Source organism: Styela clava, chromosome 5 (genome assembly GCF_964204865.1).
Source record: "Styela clava chromosome 5, kaStyClav1.hap1.2, whole genome shotgun sequence".
NCBI classification, from domain to species: Eukaryota; Metazoa; Chordata; class Ascidiacea; order Stolidobranchia; family Styelidae; genus Styela; species Styela clava.
In genome coordinates this window covers 8,604,901-8,629,163 of record NC_135254.1, presented here as the reverse complement: position 1 = coordinate 8,629,163, position 24,263 = coordinate 8,604,901, and the positions used below count along the sequence as shown (strand labels likewise).

Here is a 24,263-nt window from a genome sequence, read left to right as displayed (position 1 = left end):
CTCTGTTCCTGAATCGCGTAGTGAAAACTTTCCATAATTACTTTTCTTTATGTTTCTTTATGTAAATATGAAGGTTGTAAGATACCAGTTATCACTTGGGAAATATACTATTCGCTCAATGATGGTTGCCTATGTTAGGTGTATAATGAGGGCAGTATCCATTATTTTCGCCATCTGGCCACTCTTTACGAATAACTCATATACATTCAACTCTAAGGCTCACCATCAAAATGTCTATTCATCTCCATTTGAAACTCATACAAACTCTAATTTGCAATATTTATTATTATATCGTACACAACTCTAAGTACATACTGATACACGAAAAATAATATTGAATAAACATCTTCATGTCCTATTTACAATATCTCTTCATCGTTGTGGCTTTCAATATTCTCTAAGATATAGTTTCTCAAATTTATGAAATACCACAACGATGACCCCCTATTATATATTTGTATTTGTTTTTGTATAATATGACATTGTTCTTTCTTTGATTTACTCATTCAGAAATAATTTTGGAAAACCTGAGTTCCTTAAAGTTGGTTCATTAGTTTATTGATATCTATGTGCGGATTATATAAATATATAATATAAATGAAAGAATATTTTGGAATTTGTGTTTTTCCAACAGCCAGCTCAGACAATTCATTAGACATACACACGACACCATTGCATACAAATCATGCTAGTACGCGCAAACCATTGCTACAACAAATTTGGGGATTAAATCATTTTGAATATGCTGTAATTTATTATAGCCTTTATAGCGCAATTGCATTCATAGAGCAATGATTGATGAGCTATTGAGCAAATGCTGAGAGAAATTATGTGGAAATTTTTATCTCACTGTTTGAGTGTTTACCTTTTCTTCGAATGCCAAGTATGCGGAACGATTCATGAATAAATTCTTATGCAGGATATTATTGGTTTTTGTATGGATTTTGAAAAGAGTAACTGTTATATCTGTTTGGCAGTACCTCAATGCTTAACGGCATTGTACAAAAAAAAATTGGCATGCAATACACTTCATAGTTTCGCATCGAAATTTTCAAAATTACAGCGAGCGATAATGTTCGGGGGTCATATTTCTACGTAATTTTTGTCATTGGTTTGTTGAATTATTGATTTATAATCAAAAATTGAAACTTTTCGCTATAGCCATATATATCAACCGTTAATATTCATGTTGTCGATGAATTCTGTGTCCTTGAGCTGAAGGTTGGAAAATCACCCTGATCGATACAGCGTGGTTCCCAGCTCCTTCGATTATATCTTTACTATACTTAACTTTGAGTTGAAGTGGATGACATTGCGACTCAGACAGCGCGACGTAGAACAGGCCCGCGGGCCGCATCCTGCCCACTTAGGTGTTTAATCCGGCCCACTTGTGTGTGCTAAAATTACGACTATAGTTTTTATGGATATGATTTACCGTTGAAAATATCGATAAAAAAAAAACGTCATAATGTCCTCGAGTGTTACTTCGTGCTTATTATTTTATAAACGTTTGTCTAGCTACTGGACTAGGTGTTGCATAAGAATTATTTTTTATTCATAGTTTTTCATATCGAATTTTGAGCCTCTGGTCCTGTAATAAGTCTATTATATGTAATTAGCCCACTCAGAAAAGGTAATTGGCCGCCCCTGACGTAGAAAACAAAAACAAACCATGCACCCAATCGTGATTAATAGGACACGTTCAGGCCGAAATGAGTGGCATATACTGAAAAATCGAGTAAGTATTACTGGAAATACTGTGTGGTTAATAATCATAAAAACTAGATAAAGCATGCGTTGCGAGAAATGAACTGGTAATAATAATAGATTATTTCTTTTGCCACATCTTCTTCGTATGTTACATGGTAATAGTATGACAGCATTGCAATAATTTAAATTCAGCAAGCTACATTTACATGCTTTTCCAACACATTGTATGTGAAACTGCACATAGAAAGGCTACGTAAAAGAAAAATAACAAAAGAGTTCTAATCAATCTTAAGAAGAGGTCGTGCTATAAACTTCGAATCTTTCTTCGATTAATGGTTTTTGAAACAGAAGCTATTTTGAGGTGAGTAGAGTCTGTAGTTTTGGCCCAAAGATTTGTTTGATTTAAATAATTGTATCTGTCGAAATTCTACAACTAGTAATGATCAAATCGAAAAGTTTTTAAAAAATGTCTATGGCAGAAAATTTAGTAAGAACAATTTTTTAGTAATTAACAATTTCTCTAAACATAGAAGATTTATTTGCTATCAGTATGGCAGCAACGAATGCATATCAGCGTCTCAGTAAATGTTTGATAACTCTTTCTGGCGCCGCATTAAACGGCTGTAACATATATCATGCGTGGATGCCATTATGATTTGAATGAGACATTGAACTTAGTCAAAATATTCTTAAATTGTGTGTATTTATTTTCAAAAAAAAAGATTACAATATCGTAGGGTAATTACATCTTATTTCGATATTCAGGCAATTTTGATGAGCAGAGTGCTGCGCGTGAAGTTGCTGATTTTCGTTTTGTGTTCATTTTAACAAAAAGTCAAATTAATTCTTGTCAGAAACAGTCTTCGCTTCCTAATCCAACAATGAAAAGGAACATTTACTTCTATATTGTGATGGCACTCATGGTATTCGCTTTTTTTTACAACAACGGCAATCCAAAAGGAGGATTCCCAGCCCGTGAGTAAATATATTGAAACGATATTCTTCTTCTTTTTATTGTTATATATCATAAGCACTTCGCAATGAATGCATTTCGTGCAGAGCAAATATTATTCACACTTAATTCCATTACACCAATGGGACTGAACATGACATTGTGTGAATATTTGCGATATACGACACCGACACTATTTCAATAAAAATTTTGTTTCAGTAAAACGAATCGTCAAAAAGCATAAGCTTGTAGTATCACATATAGGCCAGCGGTTCACAAACACTTTGTTCGTGTGGCGCCAAATTACCAAGGTAAAAAACTCAGCGCACTTACACAAAAAAAATGCTGCATTTAAATAAAACCCAACGATATATGCTGTAATCATTACAAATGGTTCTAATATCTCATCAATTTCAATCAAATTCAACTCATAACTTATTTCAGCTCAGTTTCCCCACCCTGACGACCAGTAAGAATGATGATTCAAGTTTGACGAACAGTAAGTGATTTTTAGTCCAAAAATCATTCTTATGTTTCACAAAGTGTTAATTTTGAAAAGTGCTATTAAAAACGTGTTTTTTAATGTTTGTGAACGCTCAGCAATCTGCCTGGGTGATGTATTTTACGTTTCCAGTAATGTATGTGTCTGGAGGACCCAATACAATAAAATAGTTACATAATATTATTTATCTCCCAATTATTCGATTCGATTCAAAAAAAATATTCGATTCGATTCTGAAATCATCAGGTATTTGAAAATGCCCAGCCCTGATGTGTACCAGGTTAGGCCATAATTTCAGGTACGAATACTAGGGGAGTCACTTTGCTAGTCCCCGAACTCGTAATGGAACTAAAATAAGTAAAATTGGAATAAAATTATGGCTTCACCCTAACCTGGTACACATACTACGCTCCGGTATCCGCCATCTTGGGTTCATCTACTTCGGGAGTACCCATTAAATTTCTATAGCAATATTCCTCAAAAGTTTATTCCAAAATTTGAACTGTAACAAAATTACATACTTGTTTTTTTTTATTATTTCAGACAAAGATCAATGGCCATTTTATTATATCAATATTTCTATAAACTAGAATTTAAAAAAATATTATACATGGTTCAAATGTTGAAAAGATTTATATTTGTTTGATGTTAATAAACCGAAATTGCTTCAATAATAAATTACACATTATATTATATTGGTATTCCTATATTATTCTATAAACTAAAAGATGAAAGAAGCATAAACGTTGCCGATATTCACAATTGATATTCTTTGCGTTGTATTTTAAGATATCATTCATTAAATAGCAATTGCTTCAAATATAAATTCCGCAAAATATACCTATTGTTTTGTTATTTTATCCTATTCTTCGCCTTTCTGAAGGTTTAGGAATATTTTGTTGTTCGTTTTGTCAAGGTATGTAGTAAATGGATAATTTGAGGTTATAAGCAAATAGATTTAAACAGGGCAATATGCGCAATCAACAATTTTAGTCTGCCAAATGTTGGTATATTTTTAATAGATTCGTAACTTAGCGGGTTATCGAAAAATAAACATGACGGATCGATCACTTTATGACCCACGTGTCCTTGGTTCGCCATCCTTGATCTAGGTCAATAAGTTCGTATTGAGTCAGGTATATATGCTTTGATCTTCCCATTACAATGTTACTCGCGTTAGAAAACGAATAAATTAAAAGTTTTGAAACAAATGGCATAATTTTGTGTTGACAATAAGTTAGAAACTAACAAGAAGGTATATTAGGGGCTGAGGGTATTCTGCCAAATTTATTCCCTTTTGGCAAGACTTGAACTCAACTTCCACACTCCTATACACTACCTCAAGATAACCCAAACCAAAAATAGCGCATTGTGTGCGTGATTTCTGAAGGCGCATCTCGTAAAAATAATATAAGTATGATCGTTGCCGCTAAATATTTCTTAGATCATTACCTTCTAAAATCTGTCCGCATTTACTGATAAACGCAAATTTTCTGCTAGTTATGTTGACACGTTGAGGATGACGCTATAGGGCAGGGATGGCGAACCTTTTTCAATGAATGGGTCAAAATTTATATTTTTTTCGAGGAAGAGAGGAGAGTGGGTCACAGATATTTAATCAATGTTTGTATCTATAAGGAACTGAAACAAGTTTGATAAGTTTCTGTTGGTGTTGGTACAGTTTTGGGCTTCACTTATGCAGCACTTCTATCATGTACTTTTTATGGCACTCGATTTTATGAAAGTAGAGTACGAAAACACGCATATGAATTACGTTTATGATGACGCGGCAAATTATTTTATGGTTACAAAATGTTTGAAGAAAATTCCACTCCAATAGTGATATTTTTCGACCAGCTTTCAACCACCTTAAAGGCGCTTAGGGCCTCCGCGAGCTATTCGTTTACTTGAAAACTGTCCTCGACCCACTGCCCTATCTCCCCCAACCTCCCTATTGCCCAACTTTTCTATTTCCGACCCACTGACCCATTTCCCCATCCTCGAACCACCGCTCTACCTTCCTAAACCGTTCTCTTCTTGACCTACTGCCCTATCTCTCTCAACTTACCTATCCTCGACCCACCGCCCTATCTGCCACAACTTACCTATTTTTAACCTACGCTGCTATATTATTCAGTACCTGACCTAACGGCGCTTTATTCACGATCCGATCGCCACACTGAACTTAACTATCTTGCGACCAACTTCCATAGGTTATACTGGTCGTGTATGCCAATGAGATGATTCAATCGTACGTCGACAAAACATGATTGACGGCATTCGTATATGTAGGCTGGAAATCTCAAATGGTAAACAATAACCATGATTGGCAGTTTAAAAATGTGTTACTAATTGGGCTACTGATGGTTTATTGTTAGGAATGACAGTTTTCTAAATTTAACCAAGCCGTTTTATGCCCTTAATAATTGGCCATGTCGTGAGTCTTGTGACAATATGATGCTGAAATAAGCAATAGTGCTCTGGCCCGTGTAAAGTATTTTTCCTCAACATTTTATAGTAAAAACGTTGCCAAAGATTACGTACGAACTGTGCGTCCTTTGCAACTTCATTGAGTTGCAGATAAGATAAGCTCATTTTTGGGACTATACGCTGAATTGAAGTGCAGTTGGAAACGCTAGCTACGACAAAACATATCATGGCTTAAAAATCATTTGGAAGGGATTACACTCACTGAGCGACTTATATTTTTGACTATTTTTGACTTTTCAGCCTTCTCAGTCACGTAAAAAAAGTTGTATATAGAACAGAACATTCGTTGAAAAAGACCAAGCGTGCAAATATTTGATTACTTTCTCATCGTTTTGCCTTGCGTGGAAATACAGGCGACATTGAATGAGTTTCTGAAAAGGTATCGAATGAACTGTTAAAAAATTTTTCGATTCCGAACCCGATGCCATCAGTAGCCTAATTAGTAGCACATTTTTAAGCCACTAATTATGGTTATTGATTACCAATTGAGATTCCAGTCTACATTTACGAATGCCGTCAATCATGTTTTGTCGACGTACGATTGAATCATCTCATTGGCATACTTGACCAGTATAACACATGGAAGTTGGTCGCGAGATGGTAGAGTTCATTTTGACGATCAGTCGTGAGTGTAGCGCCGTTTGGTTAGGTACTGAGGGGTATAGCGTCGTGGGTCGAAGATGAGCAAGTTCAGGAAGGTCGGACAGAGGGTCGGAGGTGGAAAGTCTGAGGCAGATAGTGCAGTGGATCGAGGATAGAAAAGTTGCGGGGAAAGGAAGGTTGAGGGAGATAGGGTGGTGGGGCGAGGATAGGGAGGTGGGTGGAGCAGTTGGCCGAGGCGAGGGAGACCGGGCAGCGGATCGAGAATAGGAAAGTGGAGGTAGATAGGGCAATGGGTCAAGGATTTGAGTTGGGATTAAATTCCTATTAGACTTGCTTATGGGCTCAGTTGTGTAAAGTAAAGCATAAATCGGTAAAATTTAGAAGAAAAAAATTGAAAGTTGAATAATATTTTTGTGAAGACCCTTGTTTTATCTGTTAAATGATGTCATGTGATATTTTTTCCATATTTGGTATTCTGAATTTTCAACACTGGGTCGCTGTGACACTGTCAATCTGTTCTTTGGTATCCTATTGACGTGTGCTGTGGTTGGTTTTTGGTTGAATTCTGGTCATGAGTGTCTGTGGGAGTGCACCCGGTCTCCGGTGGGTTACCAGGGATGTTTGTTCGTGGTTTTGCGACTACGGGATGGGGATTTGTTGGATGTTTTTATGCTAGACAGTAGGTTAATATTATTGGACACATAGTGAACATAGCGATCGTTTTGTTGTTGGACACCTAGTGGACATAGCGATTGTTTCAATATTATGTTGTTGTTGTTCTTTGACACTTTTGGACGCCTAGTGAAAAACCTGAAAAGTCGCTTTTCTCTTTGATTACTGGACCAATTGCCCGGAAATTTTCAGTGGTTACAACTGTATTTGTTAATTTTGATAAGAGCAAATTGAATTGAGTTTTTATATGCCAGAGAAGAACCGTTCCACGATTGAATAGCAGGCCTACATACAGCAACAGGTACTGCAGTACTGGTAAAGTACCGTACGGCAGGGGTCCGCAACTACGGGGTCGCGACCCAAATTTGGGTCGCGAAGCCCTCCGCTCTGGGTCGCGAAACAATTTAAATTTTCCATAAATATGAGCATCGCGTCTGTGTAGCGAATTTAGCTATAACAACTCTATAAAACTCCAATTATATTTATGGAATCTCCCCCGAGTTTACACTTCCTTATTCACTGCCGTAACATTGGCCAATCAGCATAAATGCAGAATTTGACGTAACAATAAACGTTTTAAATTTAGGTTGATATTAAATTTGAAAATAAAAGTGATGTTATTTAAGTAACGTATTTCTTCTTTTTAGCCTACTGCGATTTTGTAGTTGTCAATTTTGAAAACCCGATCTCACATAAATATAAAAATGCCTGTAATAGTTTTTTTTTGCAATGCCGGGGTATTCAGATAGCAGTATTGCTTAAAAGATTGCTAAAGTAGCTACCCTTTAAATCGCAAAGACTCTTTTCAACTCATTATTGTTTAAAATTTTAATTAATTAAAGATGTTATTAGGAAAATTGTCCGTCTTTTTCGTCACGTTTCCGCGGACCGGTAGTAACCTTTCCGCGGACCGGCGATGGGCCGCGGCCGGTGGTTGCCGACCACTGATTTAGTCATTCAGACAGATTTTCATGGTTGTGAATATTACCTCGTTTTGTCGGTTTTGGCGTGTTATTTGTTAGATTTTAGTTGTGTTTTTTTTTAAATATAAGTCCTAAACTCACAAAACCATTCTTGTAATAAGTACCAATAATTTTTCAATGGTAGAGTGTAAAGAGGAAGAATTCAAGAGATCAAAAGTCGGGGAAACATTCGTTACTTACTTGTTCGCATTGTTATATCCTACTACGTAGACTTTAGGTTCTCAAAGCCTCAGGACTCCGTTAAGGCACTTCCACACTGCTCCATTCTAATTTCTAGGTTTTTGTTATAGCGAAGTTCAAGCTAGCAAGGATTGTTATGCAGCGGGATGATCACGGCGATGCAGTGAAAGATAATGCTATCACGAGAACAAGAATGAGAAAATTGCTATATTTTATAGTATATCCCTGGGAAAGAATGTAGTTCATTCTTATGTTTCATGCCAATGCTTTTCAAACTACCAAAGACTTTCAACACTTTTGCTTCTTCTCTTCTATAAAAATACATTGTTATTATATATTCGCATTTCCATATGTTTGTTCGTGCTCCCAGATAACCGATCAGTGGCCTCCAAGGGGGCCGGGGTTCCCTTACAGGAAACCCTATCATAAACTATAAAAGGCTACCGTGCTTCTCTTGCCTGTTGTCATGCTGTCTTTCGAATTAAACTACAACAAAAAATTCACGAAAACGGGTTTTAGATTTTATGATTTCCTCATTATTCTTGACAATGAATGATACATATGCGGGTGGTAAAATGCCGAGTTATTTCAACAACATGATCATGTTTTGCAAGTTACAACCAATATTTTATATGTAACTTTGCTTGACAGAGCCCCAAAGCCAAGAGATCTGAATACAAATATCAAAAATGTGAGGCCAAAAAAGTTACACTACAACATAGCCAAATGTGCTGTATTTACGATAGATAACAGGTTTACCAAAAAGCATTTTGGTGCTGCATAACAATCCTTGCTAGCTTGAACTTCGCTATAACCCTTACTTTTTGATCCTTAAATTCTCAACTTCGTCTTGACTTCCAATGAAAGATGAGGCTTCTGATTTTCACCCTGGCAGAAGGCCATTCTTTCATCTATGATGCAAAAAAAACGCGAATCTAATTTTTCTACCCGCAATCGTACAATGTCATTTATCCGACTCCTTGGCAAAACTACTCGGCGTCTACTACTAGAAGTCTTTTGTTTGAAATATTTAATACTAAAATCTATTTCGATGTCGCAAAGAAGAAGATCGTTAACGATAGCACTAGGCCTGCTCAGGCGGCAAGTTATTATAGATTAGTCAAATATAACAATTCATCATAAAATGAATGTCAAAAGAAAGGTGACAGAGGAAAACTGGGAGGAAATGTATTTCCTTGTTCACCAAACGTCGGCGGTGTCACCACAACGGTAAACCACAGTGTCTGGTGTGTTCTTAAGTAATTCTGTCACAAAATAATATAATTTGAAGCGACATTAAAAAACCAAACCCGGAAAAAGATACGAAAAATACCACGGTACTTCTTGGGAAGTAATTTTAAAGTAACAGAAGGCTTTATATACCTTCTTCATAAAAACGTCACCCATGCAACATGATAATAGGCTGACTTGAATTCTAATCTCTCATTTTTTAATAGGCTATATTTAAAGTAAGTCAACACGCGATATTTCGTTCACTTTTGGGTTTTCTCCTACTGCGGCCCGCGAGACTTCCTTAAAAGTTTTTGCTGTTCTTCAACCTCGCAATTTTGGACCAGCCTGATCTACAGCGTTTGTAAATAATATTTTAGGACAAGAGTAGAGTTCCAATTTCAGAATGCGCGAGGAATTTAATTTAATTTTTATAAACTGTCTAGGCCCAAGAGTAAAGGTAGCTACTTACCTAATTAACACATGAATTATTTCATTTATTTGACACGAAGTGAACAGATGGTTTTTCTAAATTTTTGGTATTGTTGGGTTTTTCCTTGTTGTCGTTGAGAGAAAAAAAAATCGCTTCTCTTTGCAGCTAGTTTTACGGGCAAAATTTGTTTTTTGGGCATAGAAAATTGTACATTTGGTGAAATTGATATTATGCAATGAACATTTGTCGTCAACAAACATGGCAACTGAGCGAATAAGACAATTCAGTAAATCATATATATATATATATATACCTAAAAAGAGTGATTGTTAAAGCACAGCACATTAATGCAAAATTTGTTTTTTCTAATTATATTGAACCAAAACGCGTGCACTATACTTGGCTATCAAAGCTTATCGTCGATTTCTATAAAAAAATATATATATATCAACAATTAAACTAGGAAAGTGGCCTTCACAAGGGACTTCGTAGCGTCAACATCGGTGGTGCCTGATATTTTGCAATATTTGTTTGTTCATTTCATATTGCTCTGAGGCAATTGATCTATAACGGTGCAAAAATGTTTTGCCACCCAACAATCAAAGATAAGTTGGTTTATAATATAGGTATATAGTATATTAATGAATTATCCATTCTTGACTCCGCAAAATGCTGTAGATACCACAGCTGCATTGATTTAAATTTGTCTGTTAATTTAAGAATCAAGCAAATATATGAACGTTAGGAAGGAGCATGGGATACCGGAAATATTGATGATGGTGATCGATGCCAAGCAGTTTCATTAGCAATTTTATTAGGAAGCCGAAAGCCTATGTAATTTTCAGAGGCGTTATCATTGTCTCGTGACATTAGCCACGAATTGGAGAAAATTTTCAGTTCTAACAGAATCAGCAAGGCAGATCAGAAGCATTTAAACAGTGTCAAGGTAGAGTTTATTTTTTTTCGAATGCCTATTAAAATAATTGATTTTTTATATTAGATTACGGCAAGGTTTGCGTAAATGCAACTTATACCGTATCTAGACAGTATAGTCGCATCTATAGTACAAAATAATATCAAGATTGATTCATAATTTTATGAACACTAATCAAAAACATAATTTTTCTACTAATTCTCGTACGTAAAGGAAGGGATAATATTTAAATCGTGAAGATCTAAGCAATAGTTGCTGTTTATTAATGCCGGATGAATTATCGTTAAAATATCAAAACAGTAAAAAGTCTATATTTTTTATTTATATATATATATATGAATGGTAAATTCTCTCTATCCACTCAAATAGAGGGGCGCAGTTCTTACCACTTCATGGCAGCTGCTGTCACGAACGAACCAATGGCAGCTATTGCTGTGGTTATGGCGCCATTACCGGTATATTCACAAAGCCGTGTACCATATTTTACTTTATCGTGCGAAATTTTATGTACTTAAACCTGAAACTTAACCCCAAATTCATCAAAACTGTATCCATAAGAAAAATGTTCCAACTTATCCAATATTTATCACCTTCAGGGACAGCCCTGACATTACAGCCGACATGCCGTGATTACGGCAGCAAAATTTTACCCGCCTTTGGTTGTCGATTTGCTGCCATGGTAACGGCATCTTGCCATTGGTTTGTGACGGCTAAAAAGGCAGTCGCCATGGGTTTGACCCTGGCCCTGGTTTGGAAATTCCGCCAGAATTTTGCGGCAGCTTCAGACGCCACAAAAAACTTGAAACTGTAGCCTACTTGCAAACAGAAGCACAGACACAAAATCCGAACGTTTTATATTTGTTACATTTCATTTGCCAGATTTGTTTTCCAGATTCCGATTTTCTCTCAAACATAACTTCTCATAATGATGTGTACTATTTCATCAAATGTTCGAGTGATATTCATGATCATTTTATTGTTCGCAATTTATTTATCGCATTTTATTCATCCCCAGTGACCGTGAGTATCTTAGATTCGGAATCTATATACTATATTATTATGTCGTAGAAACGAATCGAAGCCAAATCTTTGAACGGAATATTCTGGCAAAATGCTAAATATTTCTTCAACATTTATTTTTAAAATATTTCAATACAACTGTATCATAGTCCCAAAGAAATTTCCATAAAGGCATCGAAATAAAAAAAAATTGCCTGAAACATTCTGGCTGCCTAATGAACCATGAGGCATAATGCTATGAACTAAGGTCAATTTCCCAGCAGTTTGATTTTTCAAACGTAAATGAATATTTTCTAGTGGCAGGCGTCAGGCCCACAGGTGACAGACAGTCCGGATAAACAGCAAGCTCTCCAAGGTAAATGCTCTTATGATGGTTTGATTGTGGAACCAGTATAGCGAGTTTAAATTGAGAATTAGCAAAGCAAAGCATAAACTGAAATAAGATTTGAGTTTTTGTTACCGCGACTATTTTATGATCTCTAATTAGGTGTTTTGGGGCTAAGAAAATATCTAAAATATTTATGCTTTTTCATGTCTTAAAATAATAATTATAAAAGAGCTGAGTAGTTTGGAATGTATCTGATTTATTGAATTTTCGTTTTATTTTCAGACAACGCAAACAATCTAGATATGTTTGATGCATGATTTATTTTCGGACAATTAAAGAACAACCAACTACGTCTAAGTTGGGATTTCGAAACCTAGCTAAAAAAAACTGAAATGCGATGCGCTAAGTCAGTTCTTCGGTTTGTCACTGCTGTCACATGGCCCACGCTTGAAACTAGAGGTGTGTTTCACTAATATAAAGGCACAAAGCACAAAACGTTTGTTTTAATAAGGAGTTGCTTGACGCGAGCTCAAGGTGCGAAGTTGAGATGAAAAGTGAGACTCATCTCATCGTTCGGGTCCTGTCTGCACATGCCAATTCATTCTCCTGATACCGATCACAGGGCGTCGTGCACATATTGACACCATCTTAACGTTATACAACATTAAAATGCTGTGATTTAAACATCATTCCCGACATCGGGATTAGGAAAATGGTTAAAATTTCGAAATCCCAATCATATTGGAATACCCAAATAAAACTCGAAAATATTCTGTTAATAAATACAACACTCCACTTGTTGAACAAAGTGTAGATAGTGTGATATGATCAAAGTTGAGTGTTTTTGCATGGTGTGACAATTGTGTCCCTAACAGAAATTGCTTTTGTTTACTCTCCTAATTTCATAATCACTTTTTATTTATTTGTTTTTATCAACCGTTTATTGACGTTTATGCTGATTATGGGGTCGAAATAAACCTATTTTATCTACCGTATTTCCCTCAAAATAAGACCTAGCATGAATTTTAAGAATTATTTCATTATAAGCCCTCCCCTTAAAGAGGCCCTAGTCAATAATGCAAGTTTTTTAGACCTGGTCGATAGCTCTCCTATACGTTTTAAATGCTTAATATCCTATGTTTTGCAGATATTTTGAAAAAAAACGTATTATTGGATACGTCTGTGGACATAACGATCGTTTTGCATTTTATGCTGGCACTCTTCTTCTTCATGTTGTTCTTTGACAAGTTTTTGAAAAATCGCTTTTCACTTTGATTACTGGACCAGTTTCTCTAAAATTTTCAGTGGTTAAAGATAAATTTTTTCTTTAGAAGGCTATTACTTCCATTTATTTCAAACATGCCCATATATTCGAGCATAGCTCTATTGTTCATAAGTAAATGGCTATCGTTATTTATATTTTGCAGATTTGAAAATATCGTAATTCTTTACTTTGTAATTTTGTTTTTGATATATTAAACAATAGAGCAACGTTCAAATATAAGGACACGTGGACCAGAGCGAAGCAGTCCTTACCTTTGACGTTACCGACCGTACCCTCAAAAAACTTCCGAGTTTCCAGTCGCAAGAATTTTCAGAGTCTGTCGTCACGCTTGACGGATTAAAAATCGTGTTCCCATAGTGGAACTTTCCAGAGCATCGACTTCCCTGTTTACTTCGTGACATTGTCCAATCAGCAAGATGCAAAAAGTGACGTAACAATGCTCCTTTTTCGCATTCGCTCAGACACTTTTCTCACTCAGACAGATTTTCAGGCGTGTTCGTAAACATTACCTCGTTTTCGCGTTTTTGAACTCTATCCGTTAGTTTTCAGTTGTGTTTCGGAAATTTAAATATAAATCAGATAATTTAATGATCACTCTGTCTTCCTAGGAGTTTTAATTTAATTGCAGTAATGAAAAATTAGCGTGGATATAGCTGTGATAATGGCTGAGCTAAAATTCTTTACCGGTACTTTTAAAAAACAGATTGTTGCATGCGATGAATCATAATGATCGTTTAAAACAATACCCCATTTTACAGGACCTAACTCGCGAAACCACTCTTAAAATAAGCCCCGGAAATTTCGCAATGGTAAAGTATGAGAATGATTTTTTTGGGGTCAAAGATCGGAGGAAGGTCATTAAAAGTAATACAGCGCAATTTGGGATGAAATAATAGATCTCCAACGCTTCATAAGCATACCACTGCGTGAGCAGCAGTCATACAATTAAGGAGGCTTCGGTCTCAGCTGCGCCATAAAATATTTATGCTTTTTCATGTCTTAAAATAATAATTATAAAAGAGCTGAGTAGTTTGGAATGTATCTGATTTATTGAATTTTCGTTTTATTTTCAGACAACGCAAACAATCCAGATATGTTTGATGCATGATTTATTTTCGGACAATTAAAGAACAACCAACTACGTCTAAGTTGGGATTTCGAAACCTAGCTAAAAAAAACTGAATTGCGATGCGCTAAGTCAGTTCTTCGGTTTGTCACTGCTGTCACATGGCCCACGCTTGAAACTAGAGGTGTGTTTCACTAATATAAAGACACAAAGCACAAAACGTTTGTTTTAATAAGGAGTTGCTTGACGCGAGCTCAAGGTGCGAAGTTGAGATGAAAAGTGAGACTCATCTCATCGTTCGGGTCCTGTCTGCACATGCCAATTCATTCTCCTGATACCGATCACAGGGCGTCGTGCACATATTGACACCATCTTAACGTTATACAACATTAAAATTCTGTGATTTAAACATCATTCCCGACATCGGGATTAGGAAAATGGTTAAAATTTCGAAATCCCAATCATATTGGAATACCCAAATAAAACTCGAAAATATTCTGTTAATAAATACAACACTCCACTTGTTGAACAAAGTGTAGATAGTGTGATATGATCAAAGTTGAGTGTTTTTGCATGGTGTGACAATTGTGTCCCTAACAGAAATTGCTTTTGTTTACTCTCCTAATTTCATAATCACTTTTTATTTATTTGTTTTTATCAACCGTTTATTGACGTTTATGCTGATTATGGGGTCGAAATAAACCTATTTTATCTACCGTATTTCCCTCAAAACAAGACCTAGCATGAATTTTAAGAATTATTTCATTATAAGCCCTCCCCTTAAAGAGGCCCTAGTCAATAATGCGAGTTTTTTAGACCTGGTCGATAGCTCTCCTATACGTTTTAAATGCTTAATATCCTATGTTTTGCAGATATTTTGAAAAAAAACGTATTATTGGATACGTCTGTGGACATAACGATCGTTTTGCATTTTATGCTGGCACTCTTCTTCTTCATGTTGTTCTTTGACAAGTTTTTGAAAAATCGCTTTTCACTTTGATTACTGGACCAGTTTCTCTAAAATTTTCAGTGGTTAAAGATAAATTTTTTCTTTAGAAGGCTATTACTTCCATTTATTTCAAACATGCCCATATATTCGAGCATAGCTCTATTGTTCATAAGTAAATGGCTATCGTTATTTATATTTTGCAGATTTGAAAATATCGTAATTCTTTACTTTGTAATTTTGTTTTTGATATATTAAACAATAGAGCAACGTTCAAATATAAGGACACGTGGACCAGAGCGAAGCAGTCCTTACCTTTGACGTTACTGACCGTACCCTCAAAAAACTTCCGAGTTTCCAGTCGCAAGAATTTTCAGAGTCTGTCGTCACGCTTGACGGATTAAAAATCGTGTTCCCATAGTGGAACTTTCCAGAGCATCGACTTCCCTGTTTACTTCGTGACATTGTCCAATCAGCAAGATGCAAAAAGTGACGTAACAATGCTCCTTTTTCGCATTCGCTCAGACACTTTTCTCACTTAGACAGATTTTCAGGCGTGTTCGTAAACATTACCTCGTTTTCGCGTTTTTGAACTCTATCCGTTAGTTTTCAGTTGTGTTTCGAAAATTTAAATATAAATCAGATAATTTAATGATCACTCTGTCTTCCTAGGAGTTTTAATTTAATTGCAGTAATGAAAAATTAGCGTGGATATAGCTGTGATAATGGCTGAGCCAAAATTCTTTACCGGTACTTTTAAAAAACAGATTGTTGCATGCGATGAATCATAATGATCGTTTAAAACAATACACCATTTTACAGGACCTAACTCGCGAAACCACTCTTAAAATAAGCCCCGGAAATTTCGCAATGGTAAAGTATGAGAATGATTTTTTTGGGGTCAAAGATCGGAGGAAGGTCATTAAAAGTAATACAGCGCAATTTGGGATGAAATAATAGATCTCCAACGCTTCATAAGCATACCACTGCGTGAGCAGCAGTCATACAATTAAGGAGGCTTCGGTCTCAGCTGCGCCATAAAATATTTATGCTTTTTCATGTCTTAAAATAATAATTATAAAAGAGCTGAGTAGTTTGGAATGTATCTGATTTATTGAATTTTCGTTTTATTTTCAGACAACGCAAACAATCCAGATATGTTTGATGCATGATTTATTTTCGGACAATTAAAGAACAACCAACTACGTCTAAGTTGGGATTTCGAAACCCAGCTAAAAAAAACTGAATTGCGATGCGCTAAGTCAGTTCTTCGGTTTGTCACTGCTGTCACATGGCCCACGCTTGAAACTAGAGGTGTGTTTCACTAATATAAAGGCACAAAGCACAAAACGTTTGTCCTAATAAGGAGTTGCTTGACGCGAGCTTAAGGTGCGAAGTTGAAATGAAAAGTGCGACTCATCTCATCCTTCGGGTCCTGTCTGCTCATGACAATTCATTCTCCTGATACCGATCACAGGACGTCGTTCACATATTGACACCATCTTGACGTTTATAGATACAATACTAAAATTCTGTGATTTTAACATCATTCTCGACATCGGGATTAGGACTATGGTTAGCATTTCGGGATCCCAACCCCATTGGAATACCCAAATAAAACTCGAAAATATTCTGTTAATAAATACAACACTCCACTTGTTGACCAAAGTGTAGATAGTGTGATATCTAATCAAAGTTGAGTGTTTTTGCATGGTGTGACAATTGTGTCCCTAACAGAAATTGCTTTTGTTTATTCTCCTGATTTCATTCATAATCAGTTTTTATTTATTTGTTTCTTTCAACCGTTTTATTGCCGTTCATGAGTATTATGGAGTAGAAATAAACTCATCTTATCTACCGTATTTCCCTGAAAATAAGACCTAGCATGAATTTTAAGAATTATTTTAATATAAGCCCTCCCCTTAAAATAAGACCTAGTCCAGTGGTCGGCAACCTTTTTTAAGTGACGGACCGGTAAAGCTTGACGAAAATTTTGGCGGACCACCTTTTATACAAACGAACTAAGCTTATGCAATAAATTATACGCGTTAGGAAACTTATGTAGACAATATACTGAAAAAACGAAAGTGATGCTATTTAATGCGAGATCTGTATTTATTTGCTGACCATTAACTGTTTCAATATTGGAGATATGGTCGACACCGACACATGTAACGTGTTTCATACAGCCTACTTCGATATTTCGTTTTTTGTAGTTATCAATATTGAAAACCAGGCCTCACATTATTAAGATGTTGGGATAAGTAACAATGCCTGTAAACCTTTTGTCTCTAGTCTGGTTATTGATTGAAGTTTGATTGGACATTTGATTTTATTATTGTTTGTTTTGCCATAACTCATTTTTTACCCGATGTGTTAACTTATGATTATCCTGATTCCTGAAGTATAGAATTAGCACTGACACGTCATGATCGGTTAGCTATGAGCAAGTAGTGGAGTAGTCACTAGTCAAGTTCCTAGCGAGAATCATTTTGTTCGAGAGATCTTATTCCGACTGATGTGAGACTTTCTTATACGGTCGTTGAGGAAACAATTGACCCAGCGTCAATGCGACGTAATGACATGGGAATTGTTTGTGAAGTCAGACATGCTGCTGAAATGCGTTATGTTTGTGGAGTATGTGGTTAGATTGTAGGGGCTTCATTAGGGCCTTGTCCGTTTCTGTGTCACCTCTCTGCGGACCGGTAGTAACCTTTCCGCGGACCGGCGATGGGCCGCGGCCCGGTGGTTGCCGACCACTGACCTAGTCAATTACGCGAGTTTTTTAGACCTGGTCGATAGCAAGAAATCTCTCCTATACGTTTTAAATGCTTAATACCCAGATAGCACAACTACGTCGGAACAACCATGGCCGAACGTTGTTCGAACCACCGGCCCAATAATGGCGAACAACCATGTTCCAGCGAAGATTTGGCCGCTGGGCCAACGTCGGTCCTTTCGCTGTAATGCAACCGTGGAAAACGGTCGGGCCAACGTAGGCGATACGTTGTAAAACAATCGTGAAATATGGCCGGTCCAATGTGGGCGATACGTTGTAACACAATCGTGACATATGGCCGGGCCTACGTAGGCGACACGTTCTAATACAATCGTGGCATATGGTCGGGCCAAGTTAGGCGATGTGTTGTACAGACAGGGTATGGATCTATACTACATAGAAATTTCCCACTAATCTAACATTATTTATATAATAAAATACAAAAGATAACAAAATGTCTTTATTTTACAAATATGTATACATGTAATAAAATTAATCGGAGTTCGTTGCCAGATCATCCAGAGCTGAAAAATATAAAAATTCTGTGTTAAATTGGAGTATTAGCAAATTACAGCACCAGAGTTCAAAGCCTAGTCTGAATGACTGCATCCCAACAAATTTTCAGAGTAGGAATCTTAAGCCAAGATTCTGCAGTCGCAAATGTGTGAGTGAAGCTTACATTGACAAGACGATAATAATTGAGAAATACAGAAATTCTTGATTCCGCAAGGGGGGCGTAGACAACGTTTTGAGGGGAATATTTGTTGGAGGGAATAATGATGATTTGAGATTTTATCTGACTAAAATGTCTTGGAATATTCCTTGTTGAAATTCATCTATCTTATTAGAAACATCATGCACCATGATTAGTCTATTTGTTTAATTGATTTACAATAAATTTAGTTGTAACTTCATCATTTGCTGTTGTGCTAGGGGGGGATGATAATTTAAAAAGTACTGCAAGGGAGCGATGATACAAATAAGTTCGAAAACCACTGTTCGCCATTATGCACCAAACTCTGGCAACATTGGATTGGCAATTTGGCACTTGACTCTAACCATAATCAGCTTGGCGATATCTCCTTAATAAATATTTTTCTATACTGTTCACTTTTGTATACAAAATCCACATTCAATTTCTTTACTGTCCACAGTTGTTTACAAAATCATTATTCAATTTGACAATCATAATGATAAAAATGAATGGTGTGGCAACTGGCAAGTACATTTTGTTTACTAGTTTAATATACCCAACTTATCTAAATTTTCTCGCCTGTTTTTATTTTATTATATCTCTGTTGTTGTTGTGTGTGTGTAACTTAATTTAATTCATGAACACGATAGGCATCTTTTTGGCAAAACCTTTTATTCTTTACGCTTTAATCTTAATTAAGGTTTTGTTTTCACTCCAGATTGTCAGATTCTGTTTAATCAATTTTTGTTCATTTCCCTTATGAATTATCTTAAGCTGATTTGGAGTCAAAATAATCTTATACTTAAAAAATAGAAAAGGGTAGCAGAGCAGAGAAAGATGGTGGTGCAATATGATAAACATATTACATACCTTTAATAGCAGAAACTAAGGGCGTCCCACTCACTCCTTCTTATCCACCGCGTCCTGCACAGTTGAAAGAGCGGGCGAGTAAATTTGTTATAACTGAGCTCATGATTCTCCAATCCAGTCTTTCTTGGAGCAACCTCCGAGACTTGACAAATATCCTATCTGGAATGAGTAAATAAGCACAATTATGAGAATGCATTTAATGAAAAGGTTTCCATCCGTTGCAAAATCTCTATGTTAATTATCGTGAGCATCTACTCTGAAATATACACATATGTGTTTTGTCCACATCGCATTCGTATAAAAGTGAACAATTTTAATATTGCAATCGGATCGTATTTAGACATTTAAATAATCCTCCTTGAACACGAAGCGAAAATATGGGGCATATTGTATTTCATACATAATTTCGAAGCCCTCCATGCAGTCAAAAACAAAACGACAAAAAATAAAAGGCACTCAATAAGATGAGACACAGCAAAGGTATTTTCACCTATTTTACTTTCATGTTCTGTTTAGCTTTCGAATTAATTATGGAGTAATCTGCAATATTTTAACATTGTACTAAAACTAAACAATTATTCTGAATCACAGAGATTTTTACATCGTGGTCTTCATACGATGGCATGTGTTACCGGTCAGCGAACTCTTTTAAATTAATTTTGCTTGCCCGTTGGGGTAAAAAGGTTGGGAACCACTGGACTAAACAGTTAAGTACAACCATGTTACACCAACGCCCCGCAAACTTACAGTCGATTTTCATCAGAATGATTAAATAGAATATTCAGAATAGAATAAATTGATTTTTAATGTTTTCTGGTTGTGGGGTCGCAAGTATCTGTAGTCTGTGATTTTACAAAAATTGGGGTCGCGGAAAAAAAAGTTTGGGAACCACCGCCGTAAAGTGTCTGTAATCAGCCTATAAAAATATTCAACTTACGAGCCATTTTTTCATCCTTGAATGTATTCTGGATCAAAATGTAATCAGACAATGAATTTCATCAATTCCAGTATGTTCGAGTCCACACTATAATCAGTGGAAAGTTGCAGATGCCGTAGCTTGTAGCATAAGAGTTTCTACCGCCTGTCCCAACAATTTTGCCATGGACTGGATTGGAGCATGGCTTGATCTCTGAAAATCAAGTTAGTGTTACCCAATGTATAGTACATGATTGTCTTCCAGATGATAAATGTGAACGAATGGCCTATACTAATTACCAGAATATAAATTTTTCATTAATATTAATTACCGTATTTTCCGGCGAATAAGTCTACCCGGCGAATAAGATGAGGCCTGTTTTTAAGCCTGAAAAAATGGGTTTTTGCATATAATCGGTTAATAAGTCGGGGTAGTGAAATCGCATCAACGTCGGGAATCTTAAATTACCATGCAATGCCTTTCGAGCGGTCGCCGCGTTTGCGCATTGGTTAAAATAGCCTATAATGACTTTTTCTTGTAGCGTAATATTCAATCCATATGTGATAATGCAAATATGATAAGCATTGAAATTCCAGATTCACAACACGAGAATGTCGATTTATTTAAAATAATCAGATGAGGACGTAGTGGATGCTATCGCCGAAGGTATTTTATTGTCCGGATTCAATAATAAGGCGACAAAAAAATGAAAATGATCATACTCCGATACCGATATATCTAGCTATTGTGCAATATTTTATGGCACAGATATGGAAGGAGCTACTATCAAACTATAAAACAAAAATACCTGTTTTGGGCATTGTCCGCATTGAAACATTGAGATGCTTGAAATGACACAGTGTATGATTGCGTGAAAAAGGGAATTGAAGCAGGTGAATTTTCCAGTCCATTGTTATGGGGCCTATTATAAAAATGGTATATATTATTAAACTTACAATGGTAATACTGACACTCGACAGAATATCTAATCAGTAATAATTATTTAGAATGACCGGAAAAAAATGGATATTACACAAAATATGTCCAAATATTTGTAAAGGATGTGTCGTACAATACTTCATGCTTTTAGAGTCGCTGGGCATTGCACAGTTGCATGCACATTTGGCAGTCATTGTACAGTTGTACAGAGATGGGCTTCGCCCTGTCGCCCGAATCTTTTTTGCTAGCGGTCTACTTTCCAATTCACTTTAAAATATAATAACACTTAATTAAGGTTGGTTGGGTAAGCTTACATAGCATAGGCCTATACACTGAAAATAAATCATATTAATATATACCCAATATAATTCTATTGAATTTTAAAACAAAATAGATATTATTCAGAAATCAGTGATTTATTTCTCAACAAAGCTGAAAATATGAACTAGAGCAGGGTTGGGCAAAGTTCTCGGACCGCGTGCAAAAATTTTGCGCACCTAGACTGGCGGGCCATGTCGCATTTCGCACTGTCGCATGTGTGGCGTAAAAAGTTATACTTCAGAAACAAAATTTTATTTAAAGTGTTATAAAAACAATAATCCTTGAGCTATTCTTTACCCAAAAACATCAAACTTTAGTTTCAGTTTGATTGTGGCAACTGTTAAAACATATTTTAGATTTCAGCCAATTGAGATCTGTATTTAGATTTGTTGAAATTCATCAGAAAGAAGGTTCACAAATGTGCAACTATTCAGATTATTGGATTAAGTCGTCCAACGGGTTGGATTTGGGCTGCGGAAATGTTTGCACTTAGACAAATAAAGTAAATATAAAAAATCATATCTAGGGATGAAGGACCAATACCGGTACTCCATAACAAATACTGGTTAATAAGAGATGGCAACCTCAGAAAGTTTAACAAAAAATGCCAAAAGACCAAGTACGGTAACGTACCTCATCTCGTTCTGTCGTTACCGGTACCTACGGACTACGGTGTCCAGGGATAAATATGTAACTTTTACCGGTAGACTACCGGTACTCGATAACGAATACTGGTAAATGAGAGATGGCAGCCTAAGAAAGTTTAACAAAAAAATGCCAAAAGACCAAGTACGGTACCGTACCTCATCTCGTTCTGTCGTTACCGGTACCGGTACCTACCGGCACGGTGTCGAGGGATAAATACAGAAATATGTAACTTTTACGGTACCGGTATGATACAGGTACCGTATCACCCTTATAAACCGTGATCTGACAACGCACTTAGGGTATTGTACCGGTACCATGAGATTAACTTACACGGTTACAACTATCTCTACTTTCGCCATTCATACTATGATAGCATTAAAAGTTCAATTTCACTGTCCCATCCACGGCAAAACCTCGCAACAGGATATCGATTACGAAATACGAGTACCGCCAAAATGAATGGCGACCTCATGTGCTATATTCGAATCGCGCGCCCATTTCATCGCGTAATGGCGTGTTTCGTTGAATGCCAATCATGGCCTTACCATGGTAAATGGTTGTAAAATCGCGTACAACGGTTGCCGGCGGATTATAACGTTGGCCCAACGTAGTTGTGCTATCTGGGTAATCTATGTTTTGCAGATATTTTGGATAAAAACGCATTATTGGACACGTCTGTGGACATAACGATCGTTTTGCATTTTATGCTGACACTCTTCTTCTTCATGTTGTTCTTTGACACGTTTTTGAAAAATCGCTTTTCACTTTGATTACTGGACCAGTTTCTCCAAAATTTTCTGTGGTTGGAGATAAAAAAAATTTTCAGAAGGCTATTTCTTCCATTTATTTCAAACATGCCCAGATATTTGAGCATAGCTCTATTGTTCATAAGTAAATGGCTATCGTTATTTATATGTTGCAGATTTGAAAATATCGTAATTCTTTACTTTGTAATTTCGTTTTTGATGAATTAAACAAGAGAGCAACGTTCAAATATAAGGACACGTGGACCAGAGCGAAGCAGTCCTTACCTTTGACGTTACCGGTACCGTACCCTCAAAAAACTTCCGAGTTTCCAGTCGCAAGAATTTTCAGAGTCTGTCGTCACGCTTGACGGATTAAAAACCGTGTTCCCATAGTGGACCTTTCCCAAGCATCGACTTTTTTGTTTACTTTGTGACATTGTCCAATCAGCAAGATGCAAAAAGTGACGTAACAATGTTCCTTTTTCGCATTCGCTCAAACAATTTTCTCACTCAGACAGATTTTCAGGCGTGGTCGTAAACATTACCTCGTTTTCGCGTTTTTGAACTCTATCCGTTAGTTTTCAGTTGTGTTTCGGAAATTTAAATATAAATAAGATAATTTAATGATCACTCTGTTTTCCTAGGAGTTTTAATTTACTTGCAGTGATGAAAAATTAGCGTGGATATAGCTGTATATAGCTGGATATAGACTAAGCTAAAATTCTTTACCGGTACTTTTAAAAAACAGATTGTTGCATGCGATGAATTATAATGATCGTTTGAAACAAATAACCCATTTTACGGGACCCAACTCGCGAAACCACTCTTAAAATAAGCCCCGAAAATTTCGAAATGGTAAAGTATAAGAATGATTTTTCGGGGGTCAAAGATCGGAGAAAGGTCATTAAAAGTAATACAGCACAATTTGGGATGAAATATTAGATCTCATAAGATTTATAGAAAATTTCGAAATAAATAGAAGTAATAGCCTTCTGGCAAAAAAAATCAATCTTTAA

At 36.1% G+C, this 24,263-nt stretch overlaps 2 long non-coding RNA genes across 2 annotated transcripts; one reads left to right on the top strand and one right to left on the bottom strand.

Annotated features, from left to right (window-relative positions):
- Window positions 1–2,557: 2,557 nt before the first annotated feature.
- LOC144422775 (uncharacterized) lies at window positions 2,558–3,772 on the top strand. The gene is made up of 3 exons (XR_013475385.1): window positions 2,558–2,685; window positions 3,107–3,161; window positions 3,708–3,772. It is a non-coding gene; the product is annotated as an uncharacterized LOC144422775 (long non-coding RNA).
- A 14,788-nt stretch (window positions 3,773–18,560) lies between these two features.
- LOC144422899 (uncharacterized) lies at window positions 18,561–22,643 on the bottom strand. The gene is made up of 4 exons (XR_013475431.1): window positions 21,402–22,643; window positions 20,615–20,806; window positions 19,678–19,836; window positions 18,561–18,637 (listed from the first exon to the last, which is right to left on the bottom strand). It is a non-coding gene; the product is annotated as an uncharacterized LOC144422899 (long non-coding RNA).
- Window positions 22,644–24,263: the final 1,620 nt, after the last annotated feature.